Here is a 10170-nt window from a genome sequence, read left to right as displayed (position 1 = left end):
GCGCAACCAAGAGCTAGCCGTGGTGAGGAAGGACCTCTCCAACAACTGCTACCCTTCACAGCTACTCAAAACTCAAGAATTACCGTCTTAAGTTGGTAACCATGAAACAATACAAGAAAAATAGAGGAAGCACTGGAAAGAATCTTTGGCGTATGCAGTGTAAAAATCGCACACGTGCCAACAAACAAAGCGAGCTCATACGCGTGAAATACCCTTTGGAAAAGTCAAGGTTTGCATGGATAATCTACAAAATACCATGCAAGAGTTGAGATGCCTGCTACACAGGTAAAACTGGGAATTTTATCAGGAAAGGCAATGCAGGAAAGGCAATGCAAGTGCAGGAAAGGCAATGCAAGTTCAGGAAAGGCAATGCAAGTTCGAAAGCCTAGGCGAATCATCACATGACTACTAACTACATCATTGATTGGGATGCTGCGAGCCTCATTGCGACACGGCTACTCTTGGAAACTTTACAGATTCAAACGACTGAAAACGCGATTAATCGGACATGTGGTAATCTCCGCGAGACATAGATGTGCACTCTGCGCGAACTAACGCATAAATAAACCCTTGCACCGATCTTCAGTGCGAACAACGGACCAGTAATGGTTACGAAACGTAATTTTATGTTTTATTTCATTTTGAACCTTAGGCTAGTGCAGGTTTCTTGTGACAATGTATCACCCTCGCCTGACGAGTTTTTGACGAACATTGGACTACTGCTACTACTCCAGCGCCATTAGGGCTTCGCGGGAATTTTCCATCGCAAGTTCAAACGGTGACAACTCAATAGAGGGACAGGGGACTTTGCTTCGTGGTGCTCGGCTACTAATAGGCTATATCGCAAATTTATGTCATCATAGGCTTTGTCTACCGCGTTTAGGTGGAATTCGTTATTGTTGGTGTGACAGTTTGTGTGCGCACTCAAGAGAAAGTCAGGATCGAAGATGTATTGTTATGAAATGACAAGAAACTTCAGCAAGATCGTTTGATGTTGCGTTCAGCAAGATCGAAAGCTTGTTTTCCAACTTGAAAGGTTGTATTCATCCGAGACCTCCACTCGTCGTGTTATGTCACATGATGTGTACTGAGTTCAGCTTAGTGTCCGCATTATACGTATCTTGAAGCGGAAAGTTTTTCATCCATCCAAATTTAACACGAAGCTACACAGGAAACCCATATGGATTTCTCAGAAAGATACTATACGTATGTAAAGGTCACTCCCAGCCATTGACGACAAAGGCTTTACGAAGTATTTTTCTATTAGCAATGCGATGGCCGATAACGCTACCAGTGATGACTGTGGGCGAGAAGAGACCTTTCAACACGTTCTGTATTAGTCGGATCGGTGTACAGAGACGCACGCTCACAAATGCGCCAGCTTTCTTTCAGAACAAACCATTATTACAGTAAACGATTTTGGAATGCCGACCTCACAAGCAATCACAGCAGAATGCGACGAAGGCTCTAGTACAGTTTTTAAGGACTCACATAAGGTGCCACGATTAGTGTTCATTGCACTGCGCGTAATGCTGTGCTGATATTGTGCGCGGATCGTGGCGGGCTGTGATCGCGTGTCTGTGCTTTGTCTCTCCCTCATCTTTCTTCTGACCTTTCCCCTGTTCTCCACTGTAGTGAAGAAAAATAAATTTTGCCTACGTTTAACACGGCTTCTTTCATCTATCTGTTTCTGTTTCGTCAAACTTAGGATATACAAATTATCTTGACATCAATTTTCCCGCATCTTTACAAGGCTACACCCACCACAGTTAATATATTGGTTCAGTGCTTTCAAACCACGTCATTTATTTGCCGCTCTACATAATTCGACTATAAATTCATGCATTCACAAAGATGCCGGAAGTGTTTGAAAAGTTGCCTTAATTGCGCAAAAGATGCCTCACTTTACCAAAACCATGTAACGTGTTTGCTCAGAACTATGTTCTTACTCTGATGTTTTTTCAGTAATGAACAGGAAATAAATTGCATTTCATTTTCTGCAGCATAACATGAACAACACACACGAGAAACTTTAACGGAGTTCTGAGACGTGAATTATCTGGCCTGCTTCTTTCGTCCCATTAAATATCTGCCGACGCCGAAATTACACTATGATGCCAAAGCACTTTAACCGCACAAAAATATCGCTAAATATATCCTCTTGCAATGTGACCTGTTAAAGATGTACGCTCAGTAAACACGGCTTCTTGGCGTGTGGTTTTTCTAGATGTGACAAAGAATAAACGTAGTGCTCACGCGGTAGCACAGACCGCTGACGCATGCGTCAAGTAGCGTGGAGTGTGATTGCAAGCCACACAATGGCCGTGTCGCAGAAAGCTGGACGAGCGCCGCATAGGTCATTCTTTTCCCTTCCACACTAAGCATCTCCTAATTAAAAACGGGTTAATACTAGCTTCCCACTCTGCCACACTCTTCTCACCTTCTTTTTTCTGTTACCTGTCGTCGAGACCTTTTGGCAAGACAACCATTGCGCCGATCCATGAATGAGTGACAACACGTGATCAGCCAGTTTTCATGACGTCAAGAAGAGATGTTACAATAAAACCCAACGCCGAGAATCTGCACTTCATTAAGCATGCGTCTTGCATTTCTTACAAAACATGACGGTATATTCCATTATTTATTGCACATAGAACCCGGTACAACCCGGTATGGAAAACGCACATGTCAATACTATGTACAGGGTTGACCGCATCTAAGGTGAACACCTCATTAGTATTCAAGACATCATAGAAGCTGATGTTCAGTGCATAATTCGAAAAATCATTATTGTGTTTATCGAACCATGATTACACATCGTATAACGAACATTTCACTCGTGAAGTAAAATAAACGCTGTAGTTTTACCGGCTTCAATACTAATGAGGTGTTCACCTTACATGTGGTCGACCCTGTACCTGTTTGTTTAAATAGCCTACCACCTAGTGCTTTCCGCACTAAATCTATATACGGTCTGAAAAAAAAAAAACGTTGCGATCCATCACTACGTCGCTTCCTGTCCCATAAATTGTTCGTATATGCTGTTATTGACTTCATGCCAAAATGCTGTCATTACTTTTGAATATGTAGCTGTTTTGTCTCTGTATATATATATATATATATATATATATATAGTTTTCTCTGCTACCAAGTAATGTAGCCAGGATCTCTAGAACGTCTGTATTTTCTTCTTTTTTGTATATTGATGTCATTGTTCGCTGTCTGCCAAGCGCTGCCACTCAAGCCCTTTAGGCTTTGGTAGGCCTGATTATTAATGCATTCCAATTGACATGAATAAAATATTTATCTATCTACCTATCTAACTAGCTATCTATATATCTATTTATACATCTATCTATACGACGAAGTGCGTCCTCATACCGCGAGCCGGTAGCTATCTAGCAAATCACAAGAAAGAAAAATATCACTAAACCTATTCTGCGCCAGTACGTACTCCTTTAGGCATTTCGTGAATAAGATGTGGACAGCTTATTCGATAACCGCACACCACGAATCACCCATATTGCACAAATTCTGACATGCCTATTATGCAACACCGCACGGCACCTGGGGCGGAATTGATTAAGCAAACTTAAGAACAAATTTTGGCGTAGGAAAAATCGTCTGAAACAAGCGTATTCACAAATCTAAACCTGTTCGTAAGATCAGCAAGCTTGCGATGCCCGCCGGTGCAAAGACGAGCGCTGTAGTCGAAAAAATGCCTAGATGTAGGGGTAGCACAAGTGCGAACTCCGGAACTTCCGCCAATAGTAAGCGTAAGTCGATTCACAAAACCTTAGGTAATGAAATTAAATTATGGGGTTTTACGTGCCAAAAACACGGTTTGATTATGAGGCACGCCGTATTTATTTATTTATTTATTTATTTATTTATTTATTTATTTATTTATTTATTTATTTATTTATTTACAAAATACTGCAGGCCCAAGCTAGGGCCCATGCAGGAGGGGTATCAAAAGGTTTACACAAGCAAAAAAAAAAACATCGAACAAAATTCATTACAGATCATGAAGAGAGGAAAAAAAATAATTTATACATAAACTTTACACATCAATGAGCACCCTATGGCCGTGAAAACAATTATAAAGATTGCAACTTTAGGGAAACAGTCCTGTGGTTCACGACAAGGAAGAAAGAAAAAGGAAAGAAAAAAAAGCAAGAAGAAAACAAAAGAAAGCGCGGCACATTATGACGTTAATGCGTCGAATAAGTCACTGTGCTGTAGCAAAGATAGCGGCAAAGCGTTCCAGTCTGTAATGGTTCGCGGAAAAAATGAAAACTTGAATGTATTGATACGTGTTCTAAATGGTGTTAGCGATCCAGCATGACGATTTCGAGTCAGTCGGGACATCACAGGTTGGATGTACGGAGCAGGGTCTAATGCGAGATGGTTCTTTTTCAAGTGAAAAAGAAACGTTAGTCGCAGAATTTTGCGACAGAGCTTAAGTTCCTGGATATTATTTTGTTGCATCATAAGAGTTGGGGAGTCCGTCATGCAGATTTAGAGAAGATAAACCGAATAGATTTACATTGAATCATTTCTAGAGCATCAATGTTTTTCTTAGTGTGTGGGTCCCAAATAATACATGCATATTCGAGGGCAGGTCTAATGATTGAATTATAGGCCAACAGCTTGACGGATGGAGGGGCTTGTCGAAGTTTATATCTGAGGAAGCATAGCTTGCGGAAGGCGGATGCGCATATGTTAGATACGTGGTTATTCCAACTGAGATTCTTTGTTATTGTTACGCTAAGGTACCTATATTCGCTGACTTCTTTGAGTAGGTGAGAAGATAGCATATATGGAAACGAGAAGTAATTTTTCTTTCTGGTTACATTCATGTACGCTGTTTTTTTTTCAGAGTTTAGCTTCATATCCCATTCGTTGCACCATTGATAAACGTTACTCACGCATTTGTTTAGAAGCACCTGATCGTCTACGCTATCAATTTTCTTAAACATAACACAATCGTCAGGAAATAGCCTTATTTCGACAGGTTCAGGGATAACATTAACAATGACATTAATATATATTTAAAAAAGCAATGGTCCTAAAACACTTCCCTGAGGAACACCTGATGTAACCGGAAGTTTGGATGAGGAGTAACCGTTTATATTAACGAACTGTGTGCGATTAGATAAGTAAGCGGAAACCCAATCCACAATAAAACTTGGAAGACCGATATGTTTAAGTTTGAAAATGAGTTTAGCCTGAGGAACTAAATCAAAGGCTTTCTTGAAGTCCAAAAAAAAAATAACATCAATTTGCCCGCATTTATCTAGAATAGATGCGAAAGTATGTATGACTGAGACCAATTGAGTAACAGTGGAAAACCCCTTCCTAAAACCATGTTGAAAAGGGGTTAGTATATTCATATTGTTTAGAAAGTCAGTGATATCTTTGGCTACGATATGCTCAAGTTATTCCGTAGTGGGGGACTCCTGAATAATTTGGACTACCTGAGGTTCTTCAACGTGCACCTAAATCTAAGTACATGGGTGTTTCTGCATTTCGCCCCCATCGAAATGCGGCCGCCATGGCCACGATTCGATCCCGCGACCTCGTGCTTAGCAGCCCAACACCATAGCCACTAAGCAACCACGGTGGATTTCACGAAACCTAAACAGCCGTCGCAGATGACGACTTGAGAAGCTATTTCTACGATAAGGGTGTAGCAGTCTTACGAACATTAATATGCCTATCTGTGCTGCTCGAGCTGACGCAGGTATGCGTTGGAACGGGCTGTTGCGGCTGATTGGCCAGATTCCACAACTGATAGCCGAGGATGGCGCTGTCTTATTTGTCATCTAAAAGTGCATTGAGCTGTTTCAGTGCATAATTGTATTGAGCGTGCGCTGCTGTGGAAGGCAGTAACATTAATGCTGTGCGGTGAACTTCTGCCTAACGTTCATAGGCTGTGTTTCTGTATGCACCCAGTAGCCTGAATTTTCATGCTCATCATGACACTTTATTGGGTGTTAGCAAATATTAGTGTCCGTCCCTGACAACCGTCAAGTTTTTCATTGATGTGTTTTGAGTACAATTCTATCGTATCTTTTTCCTAGTTTGAGCTTTTTCTTGCTCATAGGGCTGCCGATGATTATTTTTTCAACGCTTTGAGGCTATAATTCTTCATGTGAGACGAAACAATGAAAAAACGCCTAAACGTTTATAATCATCAAAACTTGTTGCTGTTGCACAATTCTCTGTCGTCTTCTGTGCTGTTAGCCTCAGCCTTCTATTATATAGCTAATAGTTTAAATTCAGCACAAAGTTGAAGCGACGTACTTTCCGAGCCTACGGTTTTGCTCATACTGTGGCCTACAGTGTGACCGAGCGTGTGCGTACGACGGATGGCAAAGACGAAGTAAATGACATATCGATGACAAATTGATCTTGATTATGTCAATTTATGGTGCAGCACATGGGAACTAGATCTCAACGCAGATAAAAGCTACGTAACATTTAGCAAAGGGAAGCGCATACTGAACACAAGGTACACAGTGGGTAATAAGGTACTTCGAAACATACCCGAAGTGAAATATCTAGGGGTGCTTCTTTCGGAAGATCTTTCATTTCATCAGCATATCGATAACACCGTTAAAAAAGCAGCCAGCATGCTTAGCCTTGTTATTCGGAATCTGCGTGGCGCTCATCAAATACTGAAAATGGCGGCGTACCGATCACTGGTAAGACCACACTTAGAATACGTGTCCAGATTGTGGGACCCCCATCAAAAATGGTTCATTGATAAAATCGAAGCTATACAGAATCGTGCGGTGAGGTTCATATTAAAACAATATTCCCGGGGAGCTAGTGTCACACAAATGAAGGCCAGCATTGGAATGAAACCTCTTCACAGAAGGCGGAAGGAAAACCGGCTGAAACTAATGCATGCAATTTATAATAACTCAACTCGTATGGACAAAGTTAAATATATGAAACCTCCCCACTACATCTCAAGCAGGAGGGATCACAGCCGTAAAATTAGAGAAATTAAATGTCGTACAAATTACATGAAACACTCTTTCTTCGCAAAGACAATATCTGAATGGAACACTTTACCAGAGGAGGTGGTCACAGCTGACGGTGTCCACTTCGCTCATCTGATCAATAACTTCTAATTAATATAGTTATTCTTTCAATGTGCTGTTTTATGGTTTGTATAACAGTTTCTGAAATTACGAATGCCTCGTTTTATGATCATCATATCTTGAACTCTTCGACTGTTTTGCTTATTTTTTTTATTATCTGTACCCACTCTCCTGTTGTAATGCTTCGGCGCTCCAGGATATGTTGTAAATAAACAAATAAATAATAAATTCACACAGTTCATCCTCGCAAATCGGGACGTCAATATGATGAGAAAAAAAAGAAATGGCGAATAAAATCACGTGCAACTATTGATACGAAAAGTATGTGGACCGCTTGAGCAAGAGTGATGCTGTGAAATAAAATCCACCTCACCAACGAAGCGAACAATTGTCGCATGAGTCCAAACACACACCCACGCATGCGCACGCACTCACGCACACACGCATAGATGTATACTTATATAACCACACGACCGAGTATCAGTGGAACCACCCGCCGCGGTGGCTCAGTCAGCTAAGGCGTTGCGCTGCTGAGCAAGAGATCGCAGGATCGAATCCCGGCCGCGGCGGCCGCATTTCTACGGAGGCAAAATGCAAAAACGCCAGTGTAGTGCACGTTAAAGAAGCCCAGATGGTCAAAATTAATCCGGAGCCCTCCACCACTACGGCGTGCCTCGTATCAGAACTGGTTTTGGCACGTAAAACCCCCGAAAGAAGATCACTGGAGACACTTCGCTTTGGGTAAAAAAGCGCGCAGCATAACTTTCATAAAGACACCACTAAGCTTTTGTTTTGCAAGCACAAAGCCAGTAACAGGCAACCTGCCATGGGAAGACCAGACGACAATGAAAAGCGACAGCTCACGACAGCCATCGTCGTCTTATGATTGGCTGAAAATGTTTATTTTAAACCCCAGACTAACGTCAGTCCTGGGCTAAATCACGTCACTCACGTCTTTCAGCCTTTCTATCTGTTCTTTCTACAGTTTCATCCTCTCACTTACTCTCACCTAAGAAACCCTTCATAGGAATTTATGAATCCAGCGCAAGAATTTCCGTCCAGACGGCAACAGTCTTACGGTGCTCGGCGCCTGCTGCGCAGTAGTCAGGTCAATATGACGGCGCGAAAAAGCCCGTCACAGTGGCCTGGTATCACGAAGTAAACAATGTGAAGCGTGACTGACGCCAAACGCGGTCACTAAAACGCGTCTTATCAGTAAGATCAGCATTTCATCCCTCTAATTATGCTGCCTTGTGCGCTCTCCCGGTGGCGCACAGTTCTATCTCCTAATTCAGTGCGTTTAGACAAAGCTACGCCATTTGTATGTAATTAGCGGTGTAAGTGCATATCGTATGGATTGTACCCAAGGACTGGACGAACTTCACATCAAGGCTGTGGTGCTTGAAGCATGCGTTTGACAACTCAATAATTATTTAATTTATGTGTAACTTCCATATTTGTCTTAAGCCACAGCGCACGTATCCGCAACTTCTCAGGTTTTGACTCTGTCTTAGTGATAGTTCTGGCTTCACATGTTGTAATTAGCCGCAAGAATAGTGGTACTTATCGAGAAAATGGTCAGGCAATGAGACACAATCACTTCAGTTATATTATTTGCATGCTTAGAAGAAGCATTCAAGCAATAGACTGGAAAGGATCAAGGGCAATGATGAACCTTCAGCTTGCCGATGAGATTGTCCTGTTCAGCAACGCTGAGGACACATTGCAATGCAACAATTGATTGAGGACCTCAACCGAGAAAGTGTTAACAAAGGAAATATTGATTAACTTGTCAAGCGAACAAGAATTCATGATCGGCAGTCAGGCTCTAGAGTATGTACAAGTGTAGGGTTATGTTGGTCGATTACTCACAGGGAACCCTGATCATGAGACGGAAATTTACCGAAGAATGAAAATGGGCCGGAGTGCATACGGCCGGCATTACCAAATGGTGACCAGGAGTTCACCGCTGTCGTTGAAAAGAAAAGTGCAAAATCATTCCATTCAAGTGCTATCACGTGGCAGAAACTTCGAGGTTAATAATGCAGCGTGAGAATAAGTTCTGGACCGCTCAAACAAGCGATGGAACGAAAAACGTCATGCCTAACGCTAGGAGAGAAAAGTGGGGTAGTGGTAGTTGAAATTGAGAGGCAAAATAGGAGCTGGTGCAGGCCGCGTAAATTATAGGGCAAATAATCGGTAGTCCATTAGAATTACAGAGTGGGTGCTAGGGGAACGGAAGCACTGTCGAGGACGGCGGAAAATCAGATGGGGTAATGAAATCAGGAAATTTACTGGCATAACTTGAAATCAGCTAGCGCATGTCAGTGGTAATTAGATATCAATGGGAGAGGCGTTCGTCCTGCAGTGAAAATAAAGGTACACTGATGACGTTTCAGAACATCCAAAAGTCGTGCGGAATTTTTGCGGGCTGTTGCACTTGGGCCGCATTTTTCTTCGTACTGCGAGACCGCATTCGCATCTTTACAGAAGGGCGTCCGGCGCCGCTTGGATACTCCCCCCCCCCCCCCTGGCATCCTACTATATGTGCAGTGACTTCTCTGAACAAAGTGCGTAAGTGCCGCAAGATCGACGAGCTGAACAGATTTGATCCGAAACCAGGTAGAATGTTGAACCGCTATGTTCTTCGAGTACGGTGCTGTGCAGTATTCTGCCGCACACTTGAGCGTGTACTTATGAGGCTGGTAAATTTATGGCATCGTCGGGGCTGAGCATCGTGGTGATGTTTACTCATTAGCCTTGACTTCTATGAGGTACCACTTGGGCTATGGCAGACAGTGTAGTTAGTGGCTTCAGGCTGTTGTGTCTGGCGGGCCTTCGGGACAAGGGAGGCCGGCGCCGACTCAGACGCGCCAATCTGGCGCCCCTTTCTCGCGGCCGAGAATTGTCACCTGGGACTGAGGGATTAGCAGTTGGCCTCCAGGCTATCTCATGCGTCGCTAAATGGCAGCGTCGCCCCTTCGGTGCGGTTCCGTGAATTACCAGCGCCGCCCGAACCACGACGAGGCCCGGCGCCGATTGCGACGCGCCAACC

The sequence above is a fragment of the Dermacentor silvarum genome, chromosome 1 (assembly GCF_013339745.2).
Source record: "Dermacentor silvarum isolate Dsil-2018 chromosome 1, BIME_Dsil_1.4, whole genome shotgun sequence".
Lineage (NCBI taxonomy): Eukaryota > Metazoa > Arthropoda > Arachnida > Ixodida > Ixodidae > Dermacentor > Dermacentor silvarum.
Note: the sequence above shows the minus strand (reverse complement) of the source record.